This window comes from Mixophyes fleayi, chromosome 12, assembly GCF_038048845.1.
Source record: "Mixophyes fleayi isolate aMixFle1 chromosome 12, aMixFle1.hap1, whole genome shotgun sequence".
Taxonomy (NCBI): Eukaryota; Metazoa; Chordata; class Amphibia; order Anura; family Limnodynastidae; genus Mixophyes; species Mixophyes fleayi.
In genome coordinates this window covers 78,553,508-78,567,583 of record NC_134413.1, presented here as the reverse complement: position 1 = coordinate 78,567,583, position 14,076 = coordinate 78,553,508, and the positions used below count along the sequence as shown (strand labels likewise).

Below are 14,076 nucleotides of genomic sequence, written 5' to 3'. Positions count from 1 at the left end.
AGGCGGCAAGGAGCTTGGACTGACCGTGTCTTCGTCCCTTGCCGTAGTCTCGGACAGCCCTTACTTGGTAGACTCGGTTTAACGGTGTGTTTCCCTCTTAGGCGTTACTTGCGGGCGTCCGGAGAAAACCCAAACCGGGACCGAGGTGGGATCCAGTCATCCACGCGGATCGTGGTAAATTCGGAGGTATTAGGAGGTAGTCGCCCTGTGAGGCACATCTCCTTTAGGGACCTTACACTAGTACCCGACTTATCTTGTGCACACACCCCATCTGAAAAGTACCTTAGATCCCTTACACTGTACCATTTCTACAAATTTCCCCTCCCCTCCTTCACACCCCCCCTATCTCCTCCACTCCGTCTGCCGTACTGCCCTGCCCCCTTATCCTCATCATTTATTTATATAGCGCCAACATATTCCCCATTTTCGTCTATCTGCCTATAACCAACCTCTAATACACTCATTCCATTGGACCTCATGTATAACCTCTCATCATCTGTAGTTACACCTAATGCTTAACCCTAATAACACTCCTTTCTTTACTCACTCTCAGAAGGGTTAAAAAACTATGTTATATAAATAAAGTCGTCCTGAACCTCTTCTTTTGCCTATTTATTAAACAGTAAAATATTCTATCCTGTAGTGTTCCAATCGGAATCTTCATCCAGGATCAACGGAGCATCCATCACAAATGACATTGAACTTAATGGAGCTGGACAAGCTTTCGCCATTCTCTCCAGGTGTCATGACACTACAAGTCCCAGCATACTCTGTCAGCCATCTGCTAGCTGTTGGCTGGCACAGCACGTTGGGGCTTGTAGTTTCACAACACTTATAGAGACACAGGTTTTCCTACCCTGCTGTATATGGAATCTAATGAATGAATCACTATTGCTGTGTGTAAGAGTCCGCCAAGTGACCAGTACTGGTACTACAAGCAAAAAATAGCTGATTTCAGGTGTTGCATTAAGTAACAAAATGTGAAATAGTAATTAAAGAGCTAGCATCTGATTGGTTGACATGGGTTACAGTACATGTCTCACCCACATATAGAGCTGTTGTACTCACAGTAATTCCTCTAATCGGCAGGTAGGACTGGACAGAGCTGTCACCAAGTCACTGAAGTGAGGACCTTCCAGGTTATTACCAGACAAATCTAGATTCCTCAGGGACTGGCTTTTACTTACTGCAGAGGCCAAATTACAGCAAGAGGTGTCTGTTAAACCAGTATAACTCAAGCTGTAGAAATGGAGAATACATTTTTTTTTTTAGAAAGAGCCACCAAATCATGAATTGTGGAACAATCAGAATGTGTATGTGCAATTTATCTGAGCTGTACAACAGTGAGATCACAAGATCATTGAAAAATGCAGCTTACATTTTCAACATTCAAATATTTTAATAATGTAAATATGTTAATTTCCTGCAAACTAGCTTAACACGTAATGATGGGTCTGTGTAATTATCTGAATTTCCCATATGCAACTTTTTGCTGGATGTTCACTTCATTAAATTGCACTCAATTCATTGAGTACATTCACGTACTCAAATAAACATATTTTGTATCTCTTGCAAAATAAGGTGCTTGGTGCAGGATTTGGTAGAGGGTGTCCATATATCCTTATATATTATACATTTTTATATTCCTTTCTTACAACTATTACAATGTCACAAAATGGTCTAGGTAAAGAGTAAAATCCTCTTTAGTGGTGCCACATCATAGGTAAACCGAGGGGGGTCCCAGTGCCTGGAAACCCCCCTCCAAGCCTGGGGCACTGTATAATTGAGGTGGCTGGACCCTGCTCCCCCTTCACACAGCTCTGCTTGAAAAGGGAGAGCTGAGTGCACCTAACAGTAGTTAGGAAGAGTTGGAGAGCAACCAAGCACTGTATAAAATTATAGCTACGCCCCCATGCATGCTGGTCACGCCCACTGACGGCGTGGTGTGGAAACCCCCCTCTACAAATCCTGCGTTTGCCCCTGCATATGACTCAATTTGCTCCAAGATTTTGGCAATGGTTGTTGAACAGTACAATATAAGATTGTGTTGTGCAGATATTAGAAGGGAGAAATGTCCCTTAGAGTTAGCTAAGGGAAGGTCATTAGTGACTTTACTGACGGTACTTACAGGGGAATTGAGGGACCGAAATGCAGACTGGACTAGGTCAAGGAGGAATTGAGATGAGAGAAAGGCGATGAGGCGGCTGTAAACAACCGATTAGAGAAGTTTGAAGGGACCGATTGAAGGAGATGATGGACTCACTTTTGGAGTTAAAGTGGATAACAAAGTCGATAGCAGAGAGAGAGGATGGAAATGGGAGGGGAGAAGAGGGAGTTGAAGATGGCAAAGGGATGGGGTTTGGAGGACTGGGAGGAAACGATAGCCTTGTACAGTACAGAGATGGGAAAAGACCACTGTGGTGGAAGGGAGATGAGGTCTATTGAGATAGATCAAGGGAAGAGGAGAAGTTTGGAAGCAGCAGGGTCAGAAGGATTGTCTATAGGGATATTAAATTCCCTAAAGATGAGGGAGAGAAAATCAGAGGAGAGAAAGCGAGGGAGCCAGGTGGCAACGTGATCAAGGAATTAGGAGATAGAACCAGGAGGATCAAAGATAATGTCCACATGGAGGTGGGCTAGGTGGAAGAGGCAAATGGAGGAGTAAGAGATGGAATAGGTTCAGGGTGAAGAACATGGAAAGGACACTAACGGGAAAGAATGAACTCTACCTATCTTAGAAATATAACTAATCCTTTTATTTATAATTTGCTCTTGTGGATGGTAAATGGTATATTCTCCTATCCATTTAGTGGTGAAATGATGCTATTGGATGTACTAATGATCACTGTCACCAGTAATTTCAAATCAGAATATCGTATTTACCGATACGCTACCTCGCTATATCAATAAATGGTGATGGTGGCGATGTGATAAAAATGAATTTTAAACTAAAGCTCAGTAAGGCTGAAGAGCTGGAGAACCTGCTATTTCTAACACTCTGTAGTTACAGTTTGCCATCTCCATGTGAGGTCACCCAAAACTATGGGGTTTAATGGTGCAAAGAGCAATGATATGTTGTAAACCTTAGCAACCTATCGGATGTCAGCTTTTAGTAGTCTAATGCCCTCGGGCTAATGAGAGATGTCATCTGATTGGTTGACATGGACTACATTACGGCATTGTTCTTTCCACCAGGTCATTGAGTGAAATCGTTGGAAAGCTATGCTTTTTCTCACGTCTAGTTCAGTGCTCAACACTTTCTGTACATGTCTCAGCCACAAATAAATCTGTTGTACTCACAGTAATTCCTCTATCCAACAGGTAGGACTGGACAGAGCTGTCACCAAGTCACTGAAGTGAGGACCATCCAGATTATTATCAGACAGGTCAAGTTTCCTCAGGGACCGGTTATTACATATTGAAGGAGCCAACTTACAACAAGAAGCCTCTGTTAGGCCAGTATTCCTTAAGCTGTAGAAAATCAGAATAAATAATGTTATACAGAGCCACCAGATCATCGTGGTACAATCAGTGTATGTGCATTATATCTGTACAGTATAACATTGAGATCACAAGCTCATGACCCATGTAATGTAATATACAGGTATTCCTCACTTAACAACCTACCCATTTAATGACCACTCGGAGTTACGACCAGGTTCTCCCTGGGTCCTCATTGTTATAATTGTTGCTGTTTGTAGAGCTTTACTGTACACATGTTTATTTTCTGTTATGCAGTGTTATGTAATGTAAAGCAAACTAACAAAATACAGTTTTCTTTAGTCTATTTCTTCATTCAGAATCAATAAAAATGATTACAATACATGTAGGTGCATATAACAGTACTGTACTCACTTAGCGACCAATTCGCTTAACGACCTAGTCGTAGGAACGGAACTCGGTCGTTAAGTGAGGAGTACCTGTATGGGCAATTCAGCAAAGACAGCAGCCAATAAGAATGATTTGGGAGCAGAGAAATCTGTTAAGAAAGTACGAGTTATCAGGAATCTGCTGGAGTTGGTTATCAGATACAGTACAATGTGGACTGATTGATACGGCTGCTAATATGGGATGAGCTTGATCGTTTTCAGATTTAAGTATCTCATTATGTGAAGGATATGTGTTAAACATTGTTGAGACCTGAACTGAAGAGCTGTGTCAGCAACTCCACAAGTGGATGGGATACTCGTGTCCATAATTAGTACATATTTAAATCATTACTGCACTATTTTAAGAGAGTATTACATCTCTTACCATTTTGGGACTACTTAATGGCTCCTACTAAGAGATATGTTGTGTTGGTATATTATTATATATGCTCTTTTCTAAGTTCTATATATATGATTAGTATAAAGCCGTTATGAAGGATTGCAACCCATATTCCATTATCTAAATATATACAAGAATATTGGTGGTACTATTTCTAATTGTTTTTAGTTTAATGCAAACAAGTTTAGATGTTTATTTAATAGTTTGATTTTGTAATTAGTTTATTTTTCTTTAGCTTGTTCTTGTATTTACACCAGTGGTTCGCAAACTGTGCACTGCGGATCCCTGGGGTGCCGTGTTGGTCTCACAAGGGTGCCAGGGCCAGGACCAGTGGTAAGTAAGATGAGAGGGCTAGCTTGTAATTATTTTGACTTAGGGGTGCCTTGAAAAATGTATGGTCGACCCTAAGGGTGCCTTGACCTGAGAAAGTTTGGAATCCACTGATTTATGCATTTTCTAACTATTTTTTCATACTATTTATTTAATCTAAATTATTATCGGTGTTACACATGGATTTTTTTTACCTGCGTTAATTTCTTTTCTCTGAATCCATTGGGGGACACTGAACATGAAGCATGAAAGGCCCTGGTAGGAATTTAGTGCCTTAAATTTTCTTTACCAAGTCTGAAACATCTCCCCCCGCTTCTATATCCACTCCTTGATGGGAACGCAGTTCTCTTTCTAAGCAAACCCCACAGGAAAGAACAGAGGAACGAATGAAGAGAGAGGGAGAAACAACATTCCCGAAAAAACAAACTAGAACAAGGGTGGGCACACAATGTCCCCCAATGGATTCAGAGTAAAGGATTTAATGTACGTACACAAATCACATACTCTCTTACATCCTACTGGGGACACAGACTATGGAACGTCCCAAAGCTGCCCACATGGGTGGGTATTCTCAGGACTAGCATAGTGATACACCTTTTATCCAAAACTAGCATATTTTGATGCATAAATATTTAACTTATAAAACTTCCTAAATTTATGAGCCAACAACCAGGGGCCTGCCCAACAGAGCTACTCTGCTGTGGCTCCATGGCATGCAGCATAGAAGGTGCCCACAGATCTGGTAGCGTATGCTACTAAACTGTATGGAACAGCTTCCCCGTTTACATTGAAAGCATATTGGATCACCAAAGTCATCCATCTAGAAATTGTTTACTTAAAGGAAACCAACCTCTCTTTTGGGCATCATATATGAAACCAGAGCTCATCAGATTAAATTGTTAGAGTACTAACAAGTCCAAAGGAGTGAAGAAAAGCCTCTTCTTCTGAAGATTGGTCTTGGTGCAATGCCAGAAACACAATCTCCTGTTTTAAATGAAACATAGAAACTACCTTACACTAAAAGGATGACTTTGTTCAAAGGACAGCTCTATCCTCTTGAAGCATATGGTAATTTGCAATGCCATCCTCTTCTGAAATAAAACACAGCTGACAATGCTGAAACTTTTAGTTCCATCCAATGCATGATCATGTTGGTTTCTGCCATCACAAGGGAGTTCCTTTTTCCGCCTGATGCCACTACTGTGCCACTATCTGATGGAATCTTTATGGGTTTTCTCCCAAAATCGAAGATGTCCCTTAGCACCGCTCTTAGTTCTAGCTAGCATATTTAATTGAAAGCCTGGCTTACACTGGAGACCAAAGACCTTGAACCCACATTAAAGAGTGACAGCTCTCATCATTGAAGGCTGGAATTTGTAGTCCGATTTTCCAATACCAAATGGCAAAGGGATGGCTCTTGTTGAGGTTGTCTACTCTGAGCTACCAAAGGAGACAGTGGTGTATCTTCAGAAACAGTTTGATAAATTGGCCGGTCAAGTGAATGTGAAACTAGTTCCATTTCAAAATAAGCTCAATCTGGAACACTCTAGAATCAGAATGCGTGAACTGCATGGCCTAGAAGATCAAGAGCATTTTCCACAGGATTTTTCATGCCCAAATGAACGGATCTGTTTGAGAGCTGAAGACAAGCCTCTGAGTAAGAACTAGACTGGATTTCTGTTAGTTGATGATCCACCCATGGGATTCTAATTGTGTGCCAACTCTTGCACACAACCATTAAGTAAAGCCCCAGTAAAACTGGTCCACTGCCCCAAGGGATTATTCTAATTTACTTTGAATCTTCCATCTGCTAGTACTACAGTCATGAAGAAAAGAAGATAGCCTTTCAATGCAATCATTCACAACACTAGCTCCATAGGTAAAGTGACACAGATTGCAAAATACGGCCTTGCTCAATACTGTTTCTGCTCCCAGGCACAGGGGTTGGAGGAATTTGGAGGAAAATGTCTTAGTGGTGGTGTTGCCGAGGGGTGAGTGGGTGTATTTGGGGGAGTTCAGGGAGATGGTGATAAGGGAAGAGATGATGAGGTGCTCTGGGGCAGGGAAGAGGGACAGCATTGGGGATCCCTTAGGCAGGTGATGGGAGTGGCAGACTGGTGGGATCGGTACACAGTTTTCAGATGGTCCCATAGATTGTAAGCTTGCGAGCAGCGCCCTCTTACCTCTCTCTCTGTATGTATTACCCATTGTTTTATTAACGTTTGTTCCCAATTGTAAAGTGCTACGGAATTTGCTGGCGCTATATAAATAAATGTTGATGATGATGAAAGCAGATGTCACTGGTTAGCAAATGACTTCTCCAAGTGTGTCTATTGACAATACCCTGTTTGTGGAATACAACTGAGCCTTGATTTTATGTAGTAAAAATAGTGAGAATCTGGTTTAATTAAATATATATATGTCCTTTCTCCCTTATAGACATGTTTTCCCAAAATAAATGCAACATTATTAAAAAAAACACCAGAAATAGTACTCACAAATGTTAGACACCTCACCAGTACTCTCGGTTTATCGCACATGTCTCATTCCGGTACAGATCTGCTATACTCACAGTAATTCCTCTATCCGGCATCTTGGACTGGACAGTGGCAAGTCATAGAACAAAGGACCTTCCAGATTATTATTAGACAGATCAAGGATCCTCAGGGACTGGTTATCTTGTATTCCATATGCCAGCATGAAGCAGGAACTGTCTGTTAGCATATTGCCGCTCAAACTGCAAGAGAAAATCAGAATAAGAATATATTTATATTTTCCCCCAATGTTACTAGGAGAAAAAAAAAATTACTTGTCTTGACTAGTTTTCCAAGATTAGTGCCTAATCAGCATTATTCAGCATACACCGCATTCTTCTGCATCATAACTAGAGATGCTTTTCTGAAAACCGAGCCCACCCGAACTTAGGGGATCCGAGGAGGCTCAAGAGCCGGCTCGGTACTTTCGCACATCCTCTGATCTGAAACGAGGCAAAACATCATAGTTGCGTTGTCGGATCTCGTGGGTTTTGGATTCCATAAGTACCTCCCTCCCCAGGAGATCCAGTGCCATTGCTCACACAGAAACAGGGGTAGCAGTGTTCTTGTCACTCTCAAGTCTCCAGTGACATTGCTCAGTGCCATTGCTCACACAGAAACAGGGGTAGCAGTGTTCTTGTCACTCTCCAGTCTCCAGTGACATTGCTCAGTGCCATTGCTCACACAGAAACAGGGGTAGCAGTGTTCTTGTCACTCTCCAGTCTCCAGTGCCATTGCTCACACAGAAACAGGGGTAGCAGTGTTCTTGTCACTCTCCAGTCTCCAGTGCCATTGCTCACACAGAAACAGGGGTAGCAGTGTTCTTGTCACTCTCCAGTCTCCAGTGCCATTGCTCACACAGAAACAGGGGTAGCAGTGTTCTTGTCACTCTCCAGTCTCCAGTGCCATTGCTCACACAGATACAGGGGTAGCAGTGTTCTTGTCATTCTCCAGTCTCCAGTGACATTGGTCAGTGACATTGCTCACACAGAAACAGGGGTAGCAGTGTTCTTGTCACTCTCCAGTCTCCAGTGCCATTGCTCACACAGATACAGGGGTAGCAGTGTTCTTGTCACTCTCCATTCTCCAGTGACATTGCTCAGTGCCATTGCTCACACAGAAACAGGGGTAGCAGTGTTCTTGTCACTCTCCAGTGCCATTGCTCACACAGAAACAGGGGTAGCAGTGCTCTTGTCACTCTCCAGTCTCCAGTGCCATTGCTCAGTGCCATTGCTCACACAGATACAGGGGTAGCAGTGTTCTTGTCACTCTCCAGTCTCCAGTGACATTGCTCACACAGAAACAGGGGTAGCAGTGTTCTTGTCACTCTCCAGTCTCCAGTGCCATTGCTCAGTGCCATTGCTCACACAGAAACAGGGGTAGCAGTGTTCTTGTCACTCTCCAGTCTCCAGTGCCATTGCTCATACAGAAACAGGGGGGGATCAGTGTTCTTGTCACTTGCCAAAAATTGACTGGAAATGATTGGAAATTAATCTTAATGAGGTTAATAATAATGTATGAACAAAAAAGTTCCAATTTATGTGATTTTAGAAAGAAATTGGGATTTTAGAAGAAAAATAGAGATCCAAAACAAAAACCAAAACACGAAGTTAATCCAGATCCAAAACCAAAGCCAAAACCAAAACACGGGGGTCAGTGAACATCTTTAATCATAACTAAACTCATTCAGATCCATGAAATATGAAAGATAATGCAACACCAACCCTGCGAAAAAAAATAAGGATATTTGATGTCACCGAGGACCTGTTCCAAGATAAAGATAGATTCCAAGTCCATAAATCACAAATTCAGTATATGCAAAAGATTTCCAAACCACACACAGGTGGGCAATATATCTCACCTGTCTGACTCTGCGTGCTCTAGGGGGGGAGGGGTCAATTCTCAGCATTGTGCCGCGCTCAATTACCGTTACTACAGTAATTTTAACCAGGATTTTGTGAGCTGTGAGCAAAAATCAGTGTTGAAATTACTGTAATAACGGCAATAATGCAGGTAGTAAAGAACAACACGGAGAATTGAATTCCCCCCTTGGACTATTTAGCCTTTACCATAAAACAGCATAGGTAAATGTAGATAAAAGGTAATCACAGTTAACCATATATAATAAACTCAGACCCCATTCAAGAATGGTGAGACGACCTAAACTCACAAAGTTTAGGGCAAGAAGTTCATCCTTTTTTTAAATCGTCTTGATCAGCCCACTGGGCATTTTCTAAAAGCCAATCTCCAGCAGATAAATAAAAGGCAAGAAAACTGGCAAGTCGATGACGGCACCCCCAACATTGTGATGCGAGCTATGGTCCTCACCAGATATCTTGCGAAAGAACGCCAAATAAAGAAACTATGCAGTGAGTATTGCTCAAGAGAGTAAGAAACAAAACATTAACAATTAATCCTTGCAAATAAAATACAAAACTCTGATTAAAAAAAGTGGGAAGGATTTCCGCAAAGGGACTATATATATATATATCTCCGAGTTTGCTGCAAGCACAGTACTTTTATTAAATATGCGCTACCATATAGTTCTACAGGGTGATAGTAATGATATGATAATGATGTATAGCCGATTCATTAGCCAATGGGAAAAAATTCACATCTGTAACCTCTACACCCTCTGTAATTTCTTACCCCAGAATTACAGCTGATTTTACCTAACCTCACTCATAGCCCAGTTCTAAGTAGGGGGCAAGTCAAAGACATTCTGGTCATATCTGACAATCCTCTATGTATTCTCTTCCTGATGTCCTCAATAGATTGTCTGTAAGAGTAATTACTCAAACGCTTCCCCTGCTGTCCCTGCCAGCACTACAATCATGACTGAGAGCCTTTCAATTTAATAATTGACCAAACCAGCTCCCTATGTGCAGTGTGACACTAGCAGTCTACGACATGTTATATATATATATCTATAATATAAATGTCTAGTGGCGTGTGTTAGTCTGTGTGTGTGTGTGTGTGTGTGTGTGTGTGTGTGTGTGTGTGTGTGTGTGTGTGTGTAAAAAATAAAACCAAGCTGCAGCGCCACCTGCTGGGCAGAGTTATACATTGACCTACTAAATTCTTAGTGTGTGTGTGAAAAAAAAATTCAGAAAGGGCTGAAATTTGGTATACTAAGATGTTTTTAATTTGTTAATTTAATTTGTTAATTGTGAAAAGTGTTTATAAAGATTTAAAAAATATATATATATATTTCTTGAAGGAGAAGTGACAGTTGGGAGTGGTTGGTGGTTGCCGGGGGTGACAGTGGGGAGTGGTTGGTGGTTGCCGGGGGTGACAGTGGGGAGTGGTTGGTGGTTGCCGGGGGTGACAGTGGGGAGTGGTTGGTGGTTGAGGCCTGGGCTATGGCCCAAATGCATGACAAGAACCTTTTTAACACCTTAAGTAGCTTGATTTGACTAGAATGCATGAGTATCATGCACGGGTTAACTTGTGTGTATATATATATATATAAATATATATATATATATATATATATATATATACATATATTATATATTATATCTGCAACCAGGCATGGGGTTTGTCAGCAGTAAATGTATCTAATAGGATCTATGTGAGAGATGACAGTTACTTGTTGCTTCTGATTCAGTTAGGTGGTGAATGGTGTAACGCATATAGTATTGTGTAGTTAGGCCCCAGAGTGCCTATTTGGGAGTGTGGCTGGTATGACGTTTCTGAATAAGGGAATGTTTGCATGTCATGCAACAGGAGAGTCCCTGGGCATTGGGATGGAGGTCCTACAGGATCTGAGGTGACTATCTGCATGACTGCAATCAGGTGAGATGAATTATTTTGAGCAGCCTGTGTGAGACGGCCTGTGAGATGTTTGTGGAACTACTGCTCTCAGCAGCAGAGGCTGGTATGCAACTTGCTGTTCATTTCTAAGTACTGTACAATTCTCCCACATTTTGAACCTCCATGATGCGATTCTTCGGGAATCAGCTTGCATCATTACATCATGGGGTGGGGCCAAAATGATGTGATTCACCAAACCCTGCCCCCTCCCAAGATAAGTCAATGGAACTACTGCTCCCAGCAGCAGTGGCTAGTGTTCAACTTGCTGTTAATTTATAAGTACTGTGCAGGACTGTGATGCGTGGAGAAAGCATAAATATCATATTTGCCAACTCTCCAGGAATGTCCGTGAGCATCTTGAATTTCGGGTAGGTCTCCCGGGGAGAGCTGACAATTCTCCCCCATTTTGAGCCTCCATGATGCGATTCTTTCTGGATCAGTTTGCATCATTACATCATGGGGTGGGGCCAAGATGATGCGATTCACCAAGTCTTGCCCCCTCCCGAGACTCCCTGGGGCCAACCTGGGCAACAAGGATCCCATTTAATTGCCACTCAGGCCACCAGGGGCTGCAGTGGAGGCGTTCTTGCAGATGGGTGCATTGTAGGGAGTTCAGGGAGATGGTGATAGGAGGAGAGATTGTTAGGTGCCTCGGAGCAGGTATGAAGGTCAGTAATGGAAGGGGCAGGCTGGTGGGTTCAGTGCATAATATGTAGAGCGGATGTCACTGGTTAGCAGATTACTTGCTGATTGGAAGACAGAGACAACAGGGCAATTCTCCATTTGAGTATGGGGTGTGTGCTGTGAAAATAGGAGAAACTATAGATGTCCTTTCTCCCTTGTAGACATGTTTTCTCAAATATAATGCTGCATTAATTTTAAAAACAAATACCATAAATTGTACTTGCAAATGATCAGACACCTCACCAGCAATTTGTTTATCTCATACATGAATATAATCTCCCACATGTCTCATCCCTGTTACACTCACAGTAATTCCTCTATTCGGCATGTCTCACTGGACAGAGCTGTTGCCAAATCAAAGAACTGAGGACCTTCCAGATTGTTATTAGACAGATCAAGTTTCCTCAGGGACCGGTTATTATTTATTCCACATGCCAGCTGGGAGCAGGAACTGTCTGTCAGCATATTGCCATTCAAACTGTAAGAGAAAATCATCAAATATTTAGATTTAGAATTTTAAGTCAAAATTAAATTACTACCTTTACAACATTAGTGCTTAATCAGCATTATTCATTTTAAGTTACCATACACTGCATTCTGCACCCTAAACAACCTAATCCATGAAATATAAGACAATGCAACCCCAACTCTGTGAAAAATAAGTGTATTTGATGCCACCAAGGACATCTGTTTCAAGAAATAGATTTCGGTGCAGTCTTGTTGTCATGTACACGCACCCTTGTTTGCAGCTGGTGGAATTTAAAGGCACAGATCGACTCCGCGGGCTACAAATTCAATATAGGCAAAGTATTTTAAAAATGCACATAAAGGCACTGGGCGTCACCATATTGCCCCTGTGTCAAGTACCCTATGCAATGAACCTATAGGCAGGCCCGGCGCTCCCATTAGGCAACGTTAGGCAGTTGCCTAGGGCGCCGGGCTCTGGAGGGCGGCACTGAAAAGGGGGACCCAGTGATAATTAAATAAATGCTCTCGCCCGCCCGCTCGCCCGCCCGCCCGCTCGATCGCTATAATGCGGTGCTGCACTGTAGCAGCACCGCATTTTAAAATTTACCCGGCGCCTGGAAGCGTCGTGACGTCACGACGCACAACGCTGCCAGTGTAGAGGAGACAGAGAAAGAAGACAGAAACGAGAAAGAAGACAGAAGCGAGGAAAAAGAGAAAGGAAGGAAAATGAAGAAGTTAAGGTGAGTACAGGAAAGAGGAGGCTACAGATCACAGGAGGGGACGGGGGACGGATGCTATACATAGGGGGGAGAACGGAAGCTACAGAAAGAGGGGAATGGAAGCTACAGTAAGGAGGGAGAATGGAGGCTATACAAAGGGGGGAGAATGGAGGCTATACAAAGAGGGGAGAATGGAGGCTATACAAAGGGGGATAATGGAGGCTATACAAAGGGGGAGAATGGAGGCTTTATAAAGGGGGGGAGAATGGAGGCTATACAAAGGGGGAGAATGGAGGCTATACAAAGGGGGAGAATGGAGGCTATACAAAGGGGGAGAATGGAGGCTATACAAAGGGGGAGAATGGAGGCTATAGAAAGGGGGAGAATGGAGGCTATAGAAAGGGGGAGAATGGAGGCTATACAAAGGGGGGGGAGAATGGAGGCTATACAAAGGGGGGGAATGGAGGCTACAGAAAGGGGGGAGAATGGATGCTACAGAAAATTGGGGGGGGAGGAGGAGGCTGGAGAAAATAGGGAGACGGGGGATTACACTTAGAAATGTCCTTGAGTTAGAGACTATGGGGTCTTTATACTAAAATAGTGCCGTGACAAAATGCAGCGATGCATAATGAAGCACAGCTTTAATTCACCTTGCTGGGGCTACTCTAGGATAGTTAAGGAACCATTTATGTGTATTACTATTTGCCCTCTATTTGGCTCTCCTTTGTTGCCCTCTATCAGTATAATTAATTTTACATCTGCAGAATACATTAACAAATGCAAATAAAATAGAACAGTCAGGATTATCTGTCATTTAGATTACCTTTCTCTATTTATTTGCATGTGTTCGTATATTTAATATATCATCTACAGAATACATTAATAGACAGCAACAGAGGAGAGCCAAGTAGTGGGCAGGGGGGCATGTGAGTAAAGCTGGTATTATGCGGCTGGCATATGTGACACAAGCTGATGGGCAAGGGGTGATATATGTGAGTACAGCTAGTGGGCAGATGGGCATGTGTGAGTGAAGTTGGTGGGCAGCGGGGTACATGTCAGTGTGTAACAGGTGAGTGATGTCATGTTTTTTTTCTTTCATTTGTTTTGTTCTGAAGTCCGGCATTTGGAGCCTCCCCTCTAGATATCCTGTGTTTGCTCCTGGGTAGCAGTGAAGCCTGGACAGCATTCTGCATCAGACATCAGTGCTGCGTCAGACATCTGGACTGCATTGTAGCCAGCCAAGAGGAGGTAAGAGT

The 14,076-nt window shown here is 42.6% G+C and overlaps 1 protein-coding gene and 1 long non-coding RNA gene across 2 annotated transcripts in view; both read right to left on the bottom strand.

Moving 5' to 3' along the window:
* The window catches only part of LOC142108566 (NACHT, LRR and PYD domains-containing protein 12-like), a 154,417-nt gene that overhangs the window by 20,699 nt on the left and 119,642 nt on the right, over positions 1 to 14,076 (bottom strand). The gene's annotated exons all lie outside the window — the stretch shown is intronic.
* LOC142108567 (uncharacterized) lies at positions 3,307 to 12,031 on the bottom strand. The gene is made up of 3 exons (XR_012680174.1): positions 11,941 to 12,031; positions 7,172 to 7,336; positions 3,307 to 3,471 (listed from the first exon to the last, which is right to left on the bottom strand). It is a non-coding gene; the product is annotated as an uncharacterized LOC142108567 (long non-coding RNA).